Source organism: Pinus tabuliformis, chromosome 7, assembly GCF_031772625.1.
Source record: "Pinus tabuliformis cultivar Carrire ecotype Pingquan chromosome 7, CPIR1, whole genome shotgun sequence".
Lineage (NCBI taxonomy): Eukaryota > Viridiplantae > Streptophyta > Pinopsida > Pinales > Pinaceae > Pinus > Pinus tabuliformis.
In genome coordinates this window covers 176026074-176042361 of record NC_142293.1, presented here as the reverse complement: position 1 = coordinate 176042361, position 16288 = coordinate 176026074, and positions in this window count along the sequence as shown.

Below are 16288 nucleotides of genomic sequence, written 5' to 3'. Positions count from 1 at the left end.
CCTTCGCCAAATGTTGATGCTCAAGCTCCCAATCATATTCTTCATGAATGATAGTGCATGTTGGTTGTGCAACACAAACTTCGTCAATGTCTTGTTCCTTGTTCACAACAAGTGTAGAGTACGGAATGAAAGAACACAAGACAATATCATCTGGAGCAACAACTGAGTGTGAAGATGGAGGATGTGGAACAAAATGCATATGACAACTCAATGGACTCACAACCAAATCTGCGCGAAAATTAAGCGAAGTGATGTTGGGAGGATGCGATAGCTGAATAGGTGTGTGAACATGATCCTTAACATCACTCTACAATGGTGGATTTATTTGATGAGGGGATGGTGGATAGTCACTTGGGTCAATGACCATATTCATCTGTGATTGCACAGCTCCATCACTGAAGAATGTTGAGCGAGGCTTGATTTCAAACTTCTTCTTCAGACGAGAAGATTTCTTAACACAATACTTGAATTGGTCCCAAAGATAGAAAAATTTTGTCTGGCTCTTCGAGGCTTGAAACTGCAAATTATAGAAGCGATGCCAAAAATCCATAATCGATTCATGTGAAGCCTTCCGTTTTTGCAGTAGTTTTTGGTCAAGATGGTTTGGATCAAAATGATAGAAAGTGTCTTCAATGAGATCACAGGATTTCTCAATTGAGTGCACGCAGTCAGCTAGTATGATGCACAACCATCGATGTGGAGATTCACAAAGTGTGTATGCAAGCAGCAAGCTGGTATATTCATCAGAACATCCATTTTCCTCATGAAGCATGGAAAGAAAGTCATCTAAGAACTCAGGCCAAGCCACTTCGCCTCCACCATCATACATGTAAGTTGACGAGAGATCAAAAAACTCCCTCGTTATGCTGACATCTTCGTTATTAAAAAAAAATCGCGGAGGGAGAAGAGTGCAAGAATCCATGATAGAGATGTAAAGGTTAAAAACAGGATGAGAGGACATAGCTTGTCATCTGGCCCTCCTTCCAGTGCCAGAAATGTTGGCGGTGCTGGACTCGCCAACATGTCTACAGGTCTCCCCAGTAACAAGTTCCAATTATACCTCAGACCATTTGGTGTAGGAGTTTCAACAATGGGTCGTATGGTAATGCCTTGATCGCGATTTCGCACAGAGGCAAGTAAGATAACTTTGTTGGTAGCAAGGGTGTGACGGTTGCAGTGAGCCAAGGAAGGTGCATGAGATGTTCTAACACATGGGGGTTGAGATGAGTGTGCCCCTTGGAAACCTGTGATAGCACGGAGTTAAGAAGGGAACACATGAGAAAAGATGCATCAAAACATGGAAGGCAAGTTAGCTAGCAATCCAAAATTGATGTCTAAACCAGCAACACATTTCAGAAAGATTCATACATACATACACAGATAGATATACATGCATGCGTAAGAAAATAGATACATATATCATTTAGAGTAAACCAGATAGCATATATGCATGAAACATGCTAGCTCTTGTTATATTAATAAGTGTAAGTTCTAGTCATACAATACATCCATTTCCAACCACTAGTTCTGACAACATAATGTTACAACCACAACTACCTGCTCCTCCAAAGAGATGTACTAGCTCTTCACAGTGGAGAAGGCAAGGCTTGTTACAATACTATCCAAGATCTCTCCAAGATAGTCTTATTAGAAGCTTGGTTGACCAAAAGCCCTTGCAATGAGTTATGAGGGACTATTTATAGCAAAGGGTGGGGTGACCCTTGACATTCCCCTTTGTGACAGTTCATCTACCCTCATGACTCTTAATCTATTCTTTGACTATTACATCCAACTATCGACACTTGAATTACACTTGACAAGACATTAGATTACACTGCACATTTACCCATGTGAGACAAAATGGCTTGAGCAAGCCATTCTAGACATCACTATGACTTAGACAACCATGGAAGTACAACTCTTCAACATCCTCGCGATGATCAACAGTACAGTACTGATGCCAACATCGGTGGTCCACGATGGTGTCCATGTGCTCCAAGGTGACATATTTCTAGAACCTGATGCTTGCCTCCATAATAGCTAGGTACACTTATCTGGCTCCTTTGTCCAACTCCTCTGAAAGCATGTGCGCCATTGTCTTCAATGCGGCTGGACCATCAACATACTTGTGCATGACGTATGCATTGATGGGCAAGGCTAGACTGGTGGCAATGCACATCAACACATTGAAGTATGAGTCAAGATCTAGTTGGACTTATGCCTTTGTATTTGCCTAGGTGAGATTCCCAATAGATGGGATCTATTGTACCTCTGAGATAGTAGTAGGTTAGCTACCAATGCTAGAACATCTAAAATAATTGTTTTGTGGTTTTTAGTTTTAGTTTTGGAAGACCAATGAATGAAGACAGATGTAGAATTGAAATACTTAATCCTTTGGATAATATTAATATCTTAGCAAAGGTTTGCTATAAAGATTTACACAGTGAAATATATCAAATAGTGGTGAGAAGAAGACAGAAAATAATATGATTATCACAGTTTCCAGACTGTAAAACAGAACAATCATAAGAATGAAAACCTTCTAAACTACATTTCAAAGATTCAAGGCAATATGCTTAAGCGTACAAAAGATACTGATGATTTATTGATTACAGGGGATTAGCTAAACATACAGTTCATTAATCCATTCTCTTAATAGATGATCACTTCAGGAGTTTATAGGAATAAATTGAGACACAATTATTCCTACCTAGATATCTCTATAAGTCGTAAGCATATGAAGAAAAACATAATGATTGATAACTGGAAAAACTTACAGGATAACACAAACTATGTAAAACCAAATTAAGAATCCTATGCTTTGTATTAAGTTTCCAGAAAGATTGAGTACATCAAGTGTCTAGAAAAGCTTCCTTAAAAGGTGCAACCAGGTTCAAAGTAGAATGAACAGTGACAACTTAACAAGAAATGAGCAATGAACCTTGAACCCTTAACAACTTGAGAAGAGAGTTATTTATACAATAATGAAACTAAGAAAATATCCTAAAACTGATTAAGTTTTATTCTAGGAAAGGAAAGATCTTCATGCAAGAAGATAGGGGAAACTATTGAACTACTTCTTGTTGTCCCTTTTATTCAGGTTGTTCTGGCTTTTTTGTTTGATATTTTGCCCTTTAAGCTACTTGATTGTTTGTATCTTTTACGCTGGTTAATTCCTTCATTTGATCTTTCATCTAATACTCTTTAAACTCTGTGAATATCCTTTGACCCTACGGAGTAGCCTTTACTGTGTTCTTTTTTAACTTTCTTGTGCATTTCAGTTTTTTACTGTGTTTTTAACAGTAAATTGTTTTAGATTTTATGTTACCAGGTAAAATGAGTTGATATGATATTCCTATTTGTCTTCTTAATTGTATGCATGATTTTTTCTTTGTAAACCTGGAACAGGAATATTTACCTGCAAAATGCAGAAATTATTAAGAAAAACATAGGTGACAGAGAAGGTCGTCAATGGCTTTATTGAGCTTGAAAGGATATTGGAAGGAGTCCAGAGCGTATCGGAAGGTAAAACAATGGTTTTATTGGTCGTAGAGGCTTATGGAGGTTTCACTGTGTAAACGGGAAAAACAAAGAAAAATGGTGATTTTTACGTTTAAACGGAAAAACAGTTTACTTTTTGAATTATGGCGCAAAGTGGACAGTGGCCATTTTATCATTATTCAGAAGGTGGTTTTGGTTTTCATCACACCGCTTATGAGGCGCAGGCGGTTTTGGGAGGGGTCACCCAATATAGTCTGAGCCTGACACGTAGCAAGGGGAGGTCGGTGGTGTGACAGGGAAAGTGTCTACACAGAACTGCTTATCCCACTAAGGTGTGGTAGCTACCTTAGAAACAAACAAAGTAAAGCTACTTTCATTTTTCCTTTATGAAATATAGATGAGAGAAGAACAAAGGAGACCAACCTCTGTCTTGCGCTTATCTCCTAGTTCGATTCCTCTCTCTCCTGATGGTCCTTCGCTACTTGCTTCCTTGTACGCCCAACTTCACAGAGTACCTGTAGGATCAAATTAGCATAACACTATACAAGAACATGGATCTATAATCATAAACAATCTAGGATCAGATGTAAATTGACCATACAAATGCATAAAACATAATTGACACAAGAGTATGGAGGAAAACTTGAATAGCTTTTATTGATAATCAAGAAAGAGCCAAGGGAGTTACAACCAGTTGTTCTGACCCAGCATCATCCTCTTAGCAAGTAAGCCCTTCTTCACCTCATACAAAGCTTAGATCACCCAACACTATGATGTTGTCTCAAGAAACGAACAACAATTCCTTACAAGATGAAAAATTCCAGCCTCCGGATCTCTGGGATGAGGGATCCATATATAGATATCTGAAAGGGAGATGAGTCAGCTTGTGGTTTGATTAGTGTCTTCCCTCTGATAGTTCTTGCTTCCACTTGGAGATTGATGATCTCTTACTCATCCTTGGTCGAATTCAGATAGGCAAGTGTCACAGGAGAAGTTTCTGGAAGATTCCATGCCTCTCCACTTCGCGGATTGACACTGCCATTTGTCACTTCTCGCCCATAACCCCATAGAAGGGATTTTTGAAATGCAATGCACCCACAAAGTGTACTTAGGTGAGATGCAACAAACTTTACCTATGGAGCAGCTGAAATGATCCTATTTTGACCAGTTCTGAGCAGTTTTTCATGGAGAACTTATGGGAGAAGCTGTAATCAGTTGACCTTGTTCCTTTAGGGGTTAGAACAACAATTTTAGGGACTTAGGAGCCCTTGGTTTATGGAAATTTTATGCTTGGGGTTGCAGTGCCCAAAAATTTCTATAACAGTTGCCTCCTAAAGCATGATGTCGTTAATCTTTTGATGTTGGGTGAAATGCTTTATTATGAGGATCTGAAGTTCTTTCAAGCTGGGAGGAGACCTGTAATAAGATATAATACAATACATTATCTTCATAATATTTTCATGATCTAGCTGAGGCGGGCATTCCCATGCTCAGCTTTATAAATTCATTTTTATGTACATAGGATAGACAATCATCTGAGTGTAGACTGATGATTCTGGTAGAGCCATCATCCCTTTGATTGGATGATTATCTGTGCAACAATGATGTACATTTGATGTCTTTATTTCCCTGAATATATATCGCAGCCCGGATGGATAAAACTAGATCCGGGGTCTTCAAATCTTGTTCGATCTTCACTCGAAGTACAAGTCTATCCATGTGAGAGATGTTCTGGAGTCAAACATGGAAAGACATCGCCTGATTACCAGCCAATAATGTAAGCTGTTAACAGGCGTGAGAGGAATCACCGATAATGATAATGACCCTCAAGGTACTGCAGTACAATTCATGTGGTGTGAATAAAGGACTTGGCGTCGAACACCACGCAAAATATTTCGGTCGAAGGTCATTGATGTAAACCTGTCGCTGAAAGTGAGAAACTTGCCATTGAGGCATGCAAGCTCAAAGTACTGAACGGGGTGTTCCTAGATCGACTTCTTGGATAATGAGCTGATGTCGACAAGAAGCGATCCATCATAGGAGGGCCTTAATGAATCCCACATCAATGACATGGAACGGAGCAAATGATTTTAATGGAGGTGAAAACGATCTGGTGATATAAGGTTCAGGGTGGCGGTCATGAAAGAATGGAGTGTAAATGTATTGTAGCGGGTGAGACATAGGTGAATTCTCTGAACGACTTCTCTTGAACATATCGGCGACACTGACGTGATAGATTGGTAGCATTAACCCCAAATGTGGATGGTGTGATGGGACCACAGTGATGTGACCGGTGAATGAAACAACCCAACCCGACTTGGATGCGGAGTGAAAGTGTCATGTTTAAGAGCGACTTGCTACCAACAAAGTTTCTTCAAGTTTTCTTCCCAATTTTTCCCCAGTCATTGCTGACCAATACCTCTTTATTTTTGTCAAGCTTGAGGAGGATAACATATGCTTGTTCTATAATTTTCCCTTTGGGCAAACCCATCGCTATGTTTTAACGAGCCTAGCGATAGTGAAACTCGTTCTTGTCTTCTATGGACAAGTTTGTCGCTATTAAGTTTTAACGAGTTTAACGACAAAGATAACTCGGTCCTTTTCAATTTTAGAGAGTCTGAAAAGGGACGTAAAGGAAACTCCAAAATTCATTTTTCCTCATCTAATCCCTTAAGTCCGAAAAAGTATAAAACAATACAGAAGGGATGAATTTTCGATACTTTTAAGGAGCCGAACAAAACAAGCGCTCGATATTTTTGTGTAATAATCCCTCAGGTCCAAAAATATTAAAATCTAAAGGAGGGATAGCACTTCCAGTCCCTTTAATGAGCTGGAGAGGCCAATGGCTCGGAAATCTTTTCATATTTTACGAGTCAGTTGAAAAGAGCTTAAAGGAGACTCAACTTTTGAGGAATGAGTGATAAAATTGGGTAGCAGCTGATTCCAGGTAAGGTTTGGAATTTTCCAATCACGGCAGTGTTACAATGATGGCTAGTGGTATCACTCTTTGCAGTTGTTCCTCAAAAGGGGTAAACAATCAAATGGAGGTGAATGATCGGCGAATACAGAGTGGAGGTGATGATGAGAACACAACCAAGGCTTTAAAGGCTGAAGTAGTACATTCACGATGGTTATTTACCGGGAAATAGTTCATTTTTTAATGAGCTTAAACGCGGGGAGAAACATTTGCTCATGACTTATGTTTATTTTTTAACGAGCTTGAACTATGTGCTAAAACTGCTCGATACAACGGTCATTTCTTGACTTTACCATAAATAGCTTTGTTCTTTCAAAGATTGTACTGCATTTTCAATTGCTTCATCAAACTAGTTAGAAATGAACAATATATTTTTGAAAAATGAGTGAGAACACTAATATTTTACTCGAACTACGTAAAAAGTAATTTAAAAGTGCTTTTACCTCTCACTTTACCATTTCATTTGAACTTTGGTTTGTTGGAGCTTTGGAGGTGCTTTTCCCCCTTGATTTTCATCAACTAATTCCAGGAGATTCTATGGACGATTCTCGGCGCCATCTGGATCAGGTAGGAGCTAAACCTGAGCTCTTTCATTTCATGCTTTCCATTTTTCATTTTGAGCTTGATTCCTGGTTTTTCTGAGCCTCTGGGGTTTCAAAAACTCACCCTGGCTTCAACACACCCCTTGTGTATCGAAAGGTGTGTTGGATGTTAGCCTGTCTACTGGCTAACTGACATGCAACGCACCCAGAACACTACTGTAGGTGCGATGGGCACAAGGAAGGGAGTTTATGCACAGTTTTTGATGGAAATTTTGCCTGTCTCTCACCAAAATCAGGATCTAACTCTTCTCTTGTTTGTTTTCAGAGATTTTTGGAGCAAGATTACTATTACATGGCGAGAACGTGAGCATGAAGAAGAGGACATGCTTGCTTTACATGATCCAGTTTTAGTAAACGCATTGCAGAACTGTGGCTTGCTGAAGTTTTTCTGCATTTCTAGCATGAGACAACAGATCAACTTGCTATAGTATTTGCTCGATGCTTGGGATCCTACCAGCCATGTGTTATAGATTAGGGGCAAGTCCATCCCCTTGATTGTAGTGTACATCTATTTCTTGACCGTCTTGTCGAGGCAGGGTGCCCCCATCTCTTTATCAGGTTCGACCCGAGGAGGTGAATCTGTGAGAGATTATGTTCGCAGGTATTGTAGAGAGGGATCTCAGCCGAGTAAAGACGGCAAGATCATCATCCGTGATGTCACTGACAGGTCCCTCAGGACTATTCTGTTCACTTTTGGTAGGATGGCTGGTGGTGTGGCTCTTCATGTAGCCAACCGATCTTATATGCAGTATGCCTTGGAATGTCTCCAACCGAAGGTGTTCAACTGGTGCGACGCAGTACTCCTTGTGATGAAAGAACAGTTGACCAAGGTGAAGAGTGGGAGGTTGAAGAACTTTGGGTATGGTTCTATCTTGACCGCCTTCGCCTTGGAAAAGATACCATTGATGCAGCCGCAGTATATTGCACTCGATTTACCTTCACCGACTGAACCACGTATGCAGAGATGGGTCGACCATATGTCTAGGCATGCTGGTCAGTCTCAGATTTCCTTTTTTGATACCTTCTTCGGGTGGTTTGATCGTCAAGAGATGGTTTATTCCGAGTATCCATATGCTGGTATGGACTTCCGGGGTGACCCAGATTTAGTACTGCCGGCTGGCGAACAGTGGGGTGCCATTGGTAAATTCTTTGACCATATTCCTGTTTATCGTTTTTCTTTTATAATGTCCTTGTGCTTTATTCTATCAAGACTAATCAAACTCATGTGTTCATGCAGATGTCGGTCCCGTTCGGCCAGTAGTACGCTTGAGAGTGCCAGCTGCTGCCCCAGCAGGAGAGGCTGTTGGAATGGCTATCCTTCGCGACCTCGATGTGGCCGAGACTCTCACAGCATTACAGGACCAGGTTGAGGGTCTCACTCTCGGTATTCCAGATGTTAGGACTGACGAGCTGCCCTTGAGGTTGCCGCGTCATACTACTGGTGTGCCAAGACGATGGACTCGACTCTTACGCATGATCGCACAGGCTGTGACTTGCTATCACGAGCACCATTAGACTAGGGTGCCCCCTAGCATTTTGCGTTTTGGGTCATTTGACCAATTTTGTCTTGGTTACAGAATATTATGTGTGAACCATAAACAACTATATATATATTTTTGATTTTCGGAGTTTTATTTTGGTTAAGTTACATGATCCAAATGGAAATATTGATGGGATGCTTCTTTTTATAAATGTTGCAAATGTCTATCTAACACATAATTCGCCAATGATTCAGTTAATTTGTTTAAGCTTCTAGAAATATGCTGATATTGAATAAAATCAAATTGCCTTTCCAAAATCTTAAAGCTTAGGAACATGTGATAAATAGTTGGATTTTGGACAGAGTAGATACCAGTGAGTTGTAGTATGACGAGTTGTGAGTCTAGCCTAACAATCAGTCAGCGTATACCATGTGTGATGGCATCAGAGAGAAGTTCTATCAACGCGCTATATTCAGTGATGTTATTCGTTGATCGACCAATACATACCCCTCTGAAACTTACTAACTCGCTGCTTGGATCAAAAATGGCCCAGGCCACGGAAGATAGGTTCCGCTAACTATGACTTGCTTCGTCGGCATATCCAACACATGACTCTAATAGGTTTGACATCTGCAATAAATGTAAAAAGTGGATTAGTTGACCAAAACAAATACTTTAGCGAAAACAAAAACATAACAAAAGCATATAGGTTATTATACTGAATCACGCATAGTAACGCTTGAGGTACAACCCGTTACGAGGTTGTGCCAGTGGAATCTCGTCATAATCCATTAACTCGTAGGCTCCTTTTGCTAACACTCGCTTAAAAACATAGGGTCTCATCCATAAAGACTTGAATTTACCTGCCCCCAATTTATCGGATTCTTGGTCATAAAGCAAGACCAAGTCACCTTCTGAGAAGACACGACGTTTGACATTCTTGTCGAACTGCGCTTTGACTCGTTCCTTATGGGCTTCATTAGCCAAAGCGGCATCACGACGGGTTTCATCCAATTGGATTACTTCCAAGAAACGAGCCTCCTCTTCTGAAGTCTCGGGGAGAAGGTCAATTGCAAGTTTGAGGGATGAGATTTCACACTGGATTGGTAAGACTGCTTCCAGGCCATATACCAGTTGGAATGGTGTAAACCCAGTTGCATTCCTTACCGATGTTCGGTAAGCCCACAAGGCTGAGTACAGGATTAGGTGCCAACTTCTTTTGTGAATTCCAATCATCCTTTGCAGCATGCGCTTTAGGACTTTGTTGATTGCTTCAACTTGTCCGTTGGCTTACGGGTAATATGGAGTAGAGCTGTCGTGAGACAACCCTAATTTGGCAGCTAATTCGACCATCATGTGATTGCGAAAATGTGATCCATGATCTGTGACTATAGCTTGTGGGACGACGAATCTGGCGACTACATGATTGAAAAAGAAGAGGGCAACTGTTTCACCAGTATTATCTAATGTAGGCATCGCCTTGGCCCATTTGGTAAAATAGTCAACTGCGACTATGATATACCCATGCCCCTCGGTCGAGGTGGAGTTACATGTCATGAAATCGATGCCCCATTTGGCGAATGGCCCAACAACAACTATTGGCTGCAGAGGTGCGGGTGGTCTTTTGGTTTTGCTATCGAAAATTTGACAAGCATGGCAATTTTTGACGAGAAGTATCCTGGTCGTAAAATTTTTTGCTCTGTAGCATAACTGGATTGATGCCCCCCACACGCGACTGAATGGCAATCATTCAGGACTTTTTTAGCGTCCTCATGGGTGAGGCACCTCCTCATAACTGTAACGACACCACGACGGTAAAGTGTATCACCGACAGTCATGTAGTCTTTTGATTGGTATTGAATACATTTTTGTTCGGAGCGAGAGGTATTGGGCCTATATTTTTGGGTTTGGAGATAAATTATTATATCCCCATACCACATATTGCTTGAAGATATCAGAAACAAATTTTCGTCCACGATCGTTTCTTCGGATGTTTCATCGTTGGACGACGATGGGATATCGCATAATAATTCTGTGAAAACCAGAGCTTTCTTTGACTTGGATTTTATAAATTCTAGATCAAACTCTTGTAGAATTGCTATCCATTTTGAATATTTTCCCCCCAGCAACTGTCGCGACAATATATAAGTCATGGGGTTGCAATCTGACAGAATGGTAGTTTCTCAAAAGAGGACATAGTGTCAAAATCTTTGTATCACTTGAACAGCTGTGAGCGCTAGCTTTTCAACATAAGAATATTTGCTTTCTGTATCATTTAAGTTCTTACTTAAATAATATATAGGATGTTCAATTCCGTTGTCTTCTTGAACTAAAACCATTGCGATGGTTGTATCCGCTACAGCCAGATACAGGTTAAAGTCTTTTTGATAATCAGGAGCGTACATTAATGATGCTTTCATTAGGGATTCTTTTAAAGCATCAAAGGAAGCTTGTGCAACCTGATCCCAGACAAAGGGTGCTTCCTTTTTCAAAAGACGCGTATAACCTTTAGCAAGTTCTGCGTAATTTGGAATGAACCTCCTCAGAAAGTTTGCTTTTCCTTGGAGTTTCTGAATCTGAAGAAAATTGGAAGGCGGAGGCAAATTTATGATTGCCTAAACCTTACATGGGTCGAGATGAATCCCATCTTTCGAGACTACAAAGCCAAGTAAACGACCATAACTGACACAAAATACACATTTGTGCAGATTGAGTCGTATCTTGTAGTGTCGGCAACATAGGAATATTGCTCTTAAATGCTGCGGATGATCAGTCCGCTTTCACGAATGAGCTGGAAGGTCGTCGAGGTATGGTTGAATGATGTTTTTGATGTCATGTAAGGCATAATTCATTGCCCTCTGAAATGTTGCCCCTATGTTCTTTAAACCAAAGGGTAATTTTTGATATGCGAATGTGCCCCACAGACAAATAAATGCAATCTTTGACTGGTCCTGTGGGCGGATATTTATTTGATTATACTTGGAGAATCCATCCATAAATGAAAATATTTCACATCCGGCACATTCATCAATTATCTGGTTGATGAAGGGTGTAGGGTAGTTGTCGTTTGGACAAGCTTGATTTACATCCCTATAATCGATGCACACTCTAATTGTTCCTTGTTTTTTCATAACAGGGACAATATTCGATACCCAATCGGTTAGAGGAACCAGGTAAATGAAACCAACATGGAGAAGTTTTTCAACTTCGGCCTTGATGGCAGTGGCTTTCTTGGGGTGCACTTGCCGTAGCCGTTATCGTACTGGTTTGACATCTGGATACATCTTGATTTCATGTTCAACGATACTCGAGTCAATGCCTGGCATTTCATTATATGACCAAGCAAAGACTTCTCTGAATTCACGAAAAATAGCGTTATATATTTCCATTTCTGAAGGAGAACAACATTTTCCAACATAAATATTCTCTACAACATCTGTTTTGGTTGAGATATTTATGGTGATAGTCTCTTCAATGTTGGACAAGTTTCTCTCAGAATCCACCGTGTTTACAGTATTTGATAGAAAATTAAAAACTGAAGGATGACAAAGGTCATCAGGAGTATTTTCTTCACAATCCGGAAGAAGGGAACGATGGTGGTAATCTTCCCATGTTGCCCCTTCAATTACCATTGATTGAACAATTCCCTCATCGGTGACATGCACTCGTGACCAAGGATCTGAAGGGGTGCCATATTCCTTAGACCTATCTATCCAAACACTTGATGAGCGTTGATTTTGGTTTGCCTCCCATGCTAGGAACATTGATTGCTACAATATTTCTGTTGGGCTTGGAGGCAACACCTGCGCATGATCCATGTTGATATCATTTCTTGAGATTTTTTTAATTGAAGAGATCATATTGTAGGTTCCTGCTGACGCTACTTCCGCCAAATTGATTGGAGGTGGAAGGGCAAAAGTTCCCATTAATATGGGGTCTTTTAGTAGGCCTACTCTGATATTTTGAAGTGAATGGGGGCTTCCATGGATCATTGGAATGCTTCCCGTAACTTGAGAACCATTGGGGAGGAAGTTTTGTTGATCGACGATTGTAACCCCTCCTTGAAAGGGAAATTCAATCTTCCTAAAATAGGTCGACACACAGCAGCCATTGCATATATCCATGGTCTTCCCAGTAGGATGTTGTAATCGATATTTCCGTCGATTACTTCAACATCTATTTGTACTGTTTTCCATCCTAGTTCCACCTTCAAGTTACTTAGAATACCATATGGGGTATATGTTCATCCGTCAAATGCTTTTAATGTCGTCGAAGATTGCGACAAGGTCGGAGATCCTAAATTTTTCCAGCAACTCATCGACATAATACATGTAGATGCCCCCTCATCAATAATCATTCGATGAGCAATTTTGTTGAGGGCTTTCACTTGAACGAGGAAAGCTAGTTGTGATGGTAACTGAGGATCGTATCCTTTATGATCAAAGGATACAAGATTGGAATCCTTTGGGTCTATCCCACCGATGGCTGATAGTAAAGCCTGCTTTTAGGATGGGCAATTTTGCAGTACCTCAAGCGTCGACATAGCGGATGGCGATTGGGCCAAATCTTCCACTATATTATAATGTTGTGCTATTCTAGCACGAGGATTAAATGTCTACTTGTGTACTACTCCCTTTGGTGGTTTTATTTTCAACTCAGGAATGGTGGGTGGCGCAACTTCTGTCGAAGTTGTTGTCGAACTACTAGGTTGATCTTTATCCTTGTTGTTCGACAGCTGTGGATTCCCATAATATTTGTTCCTTGTCGATATCAAAGCATCATTTTGCTGTTTGGAAACCGACAACATCAACACTTGAGACGGGGAAGCATTTTCACTGTCAACTATATTTATTCCTGGATTCAGAAATGGATCAGTTAATACTGCTGAGGTCTTTGTATTCTTGAAGAATTTTTTAAGCTCAGCTTTATACGGACAATCTGATGTCGAATGATCCTCATCGCATATAAAGCATGGATGATTTGGTTTCCTATTTCTAGAAGGGTTTGTAGAAGATTTTTCAGGTGATGATTCTTCCTGTTTCTTCTTCTTCCCTTTGCCTTTCTTCTTGCCCCCTGGTTGCTTGGTTTCTTTGCCTTTATCTGTCGATACGGCATTTACTTCCGAGGCAAGAAGTTCCTCTTTTTCATTTTGACTGGAAATCTTACGAGCCTTTTTAGATGTAGCCTTTGTCGATTTCGTGTTTGTTGCGCCAATCACGCCATCGCCGGCATGAGAGTCATTGTTTGATTTAGGAGTAGGAGGGATTGAGAATTCTGGTCTAGGAGCGTCAGGTATTTTATCGTAGAGCATGCGATACTAGTGTAAATCAAGTCCAAATATTGTGCACGAGCGATAACTTGCTCTTCGGTGACGACTCCCCCTTTTGCCACATCTTCCGTGATGGAAGGCAATAATGACTTAATAAACCATTCAACTAAAAGTTGATCAGGAACATACATTTTTACCATTCTACGACGACGTCGCCACTCATGTATATGATCAGATATGTGAGTGGCCGTTGTTTGTTTGAAATTGGTAAGAAGTTCCATTCCCATTTCGTACCTTATCGGTAACTGAAAATGGGTTAAAAAGGTTGTGGCTAGGGTACTGAAGTTGTCAAATGAAGCTCTGGGCAATTCGATATACCATTTTGCTGCCGGACCAGTTAATGTCCTCTGAAAAAGGCGAAGCCTAATCAAATCATCGTTTAGGGTGTTTGATGAACACCACAGATGAAAGGTCATCACATGATTCGACGGATCTTCACCCGGATTTCCATTAAATTTAGGAATATCTGATGGAAGTTTATGCGGAATCGCTGGCCACCAAGGGGCGTAAGCGATTGGATTGTTTGTTAACCGATTTAAATCAGGTAACTCTAAAGTTGCCACGAAGGGTAACTGTTGATTCAGGTTAGGTGAAGCATACCCAGGATAAGATGGAATTGCCTGAGCAGTTGGTCTTTGCATACTAGCATAATGCATTTGATGCTGGTAACTTTGGTAAGGTTGGTGGGCATGACCATTGTAGAATGGTTGATTTTGACCGTTTTGAATATACGACTGCCCACTATTTGCAAAGATTTGTTGCTCAAAACCTTGGTATACTTGTTGGAACTGCGGTTGTTGGTATTTCACTAGCCATGGTTGTGAAGCCATGTGCTGTTGCCCGATACTAACTGTTTGACCAAGATGAGGGGTAGTTGTACCTGTTTGAACCTGTGTCATTCCACCAGTCGGTGATTGTGGTTGAGTTGCAGGGTCAAGAGGCTGTTGCATTACAACCTAAGAAACCTGAGGTTGGCATACAACAGGTAGTGCTTGAACTTGCGACACCATCACAATAGCTGGCGTAGTTGGTATACTTGACATAGGTAAACATTGTTGCATCGAATATACAACTCTTGGTTGTTGAGGTAGTATCAGTATCCAACTGCTTGACGTAATTCCAGCATAACTTGAACTTTGTTGTGAACTCCCGTATGGCTGTCCTCCCGGAGGGGACAATGAAAGGGTATATTGCCAACAACACTCTCCGAACCGGTTGTAGATGGAACTGGTTCAGTGATACAAGCGTTTACCCTCAGACTGGGATCAGTACTACTGTCCTTCGGTGGCTGCTGAACTTCTTCTGTAAAGGCAGGATACCAGAAATGTTTGGAGTAACTCGAGTCTCTGATGTTGTTGGAACACTTGTTCTAACTTTAACAGGAGATTTGGAACCGGTTAAATGAGTTCGCTTTGTTCGTAATAGCTTCGATTCCGGAGACAAAGACGGTTGACTCATAAGCCTCCATGAACGACGGGGTTTCAATTGACTTTCTTCCACGATTGCGGATTACTCGATCAACTAAAAATCAAGGGGAAGTATGTTTCCGAATTAGATGAATTTTAGACGCTTTAACACAACTTGTTTTTTCAATTTTTAAGAGTCGAGAAAAAACAAAAGATGACTCTAGTCGCCTTCAATTTTTAATGAGCCTGAAGTGACAAGTTCTCAGATGGACCTTTTCCGTTAAGGAGTCTGAAAAGGAACGAAAGGGATTGCTTTGGAAATCTAGGTAGAGGGATTACCAAACCAATCGCAAAACTGCAGAATACTTTTTACGGTACGACAGTCAATCTTCCCGAACGCTGTGTTCAGTGCATTGCGATCGATAGGGCGGCAGACACGGCTTCCTATGGATAAAGGATTAATCCTATTGTGGTCTCCCAAAATATACTCGACGGTACGTGGGAGCACAAGTCCGTACTGGCACTTATCGTCTCAAAGTGGAGGAATCATCCAACCATCAGTGAGAACAACAGTTACCAGGCTTTACGACGCTGGAATACGTCTCTAGCCTAGACTTCTAGATGTTGTGCGTTAGGTTCCAAAGCGTTGTTAGATTCATTAAATTTATTTTATAGTTGATCTTGCTTAAGAAATTTTCCTTTCAGGTTCACCGCGAGATGTAGGTGTACAATTTCCTAAAATGCAATCTAAGATGATAAACAATCTTTTATCTTCTTTATGCAATGAAAATCCTAGCTACTAAGGAAAGAGAGATAGTTTTCTTTCACAAAGAGCAAAGAGCACACACTATATGCACTGTCCTAAATCAAACCAATCAAACAGTCTAAATGCAAATGCACATGCATGTATTTGTTTTCGGCTTTCTTAGTATGTGAGTGATAAAAAGAAATCTAATGCACAAATCTGAATTACTTTTCAAGTGACAGTTACG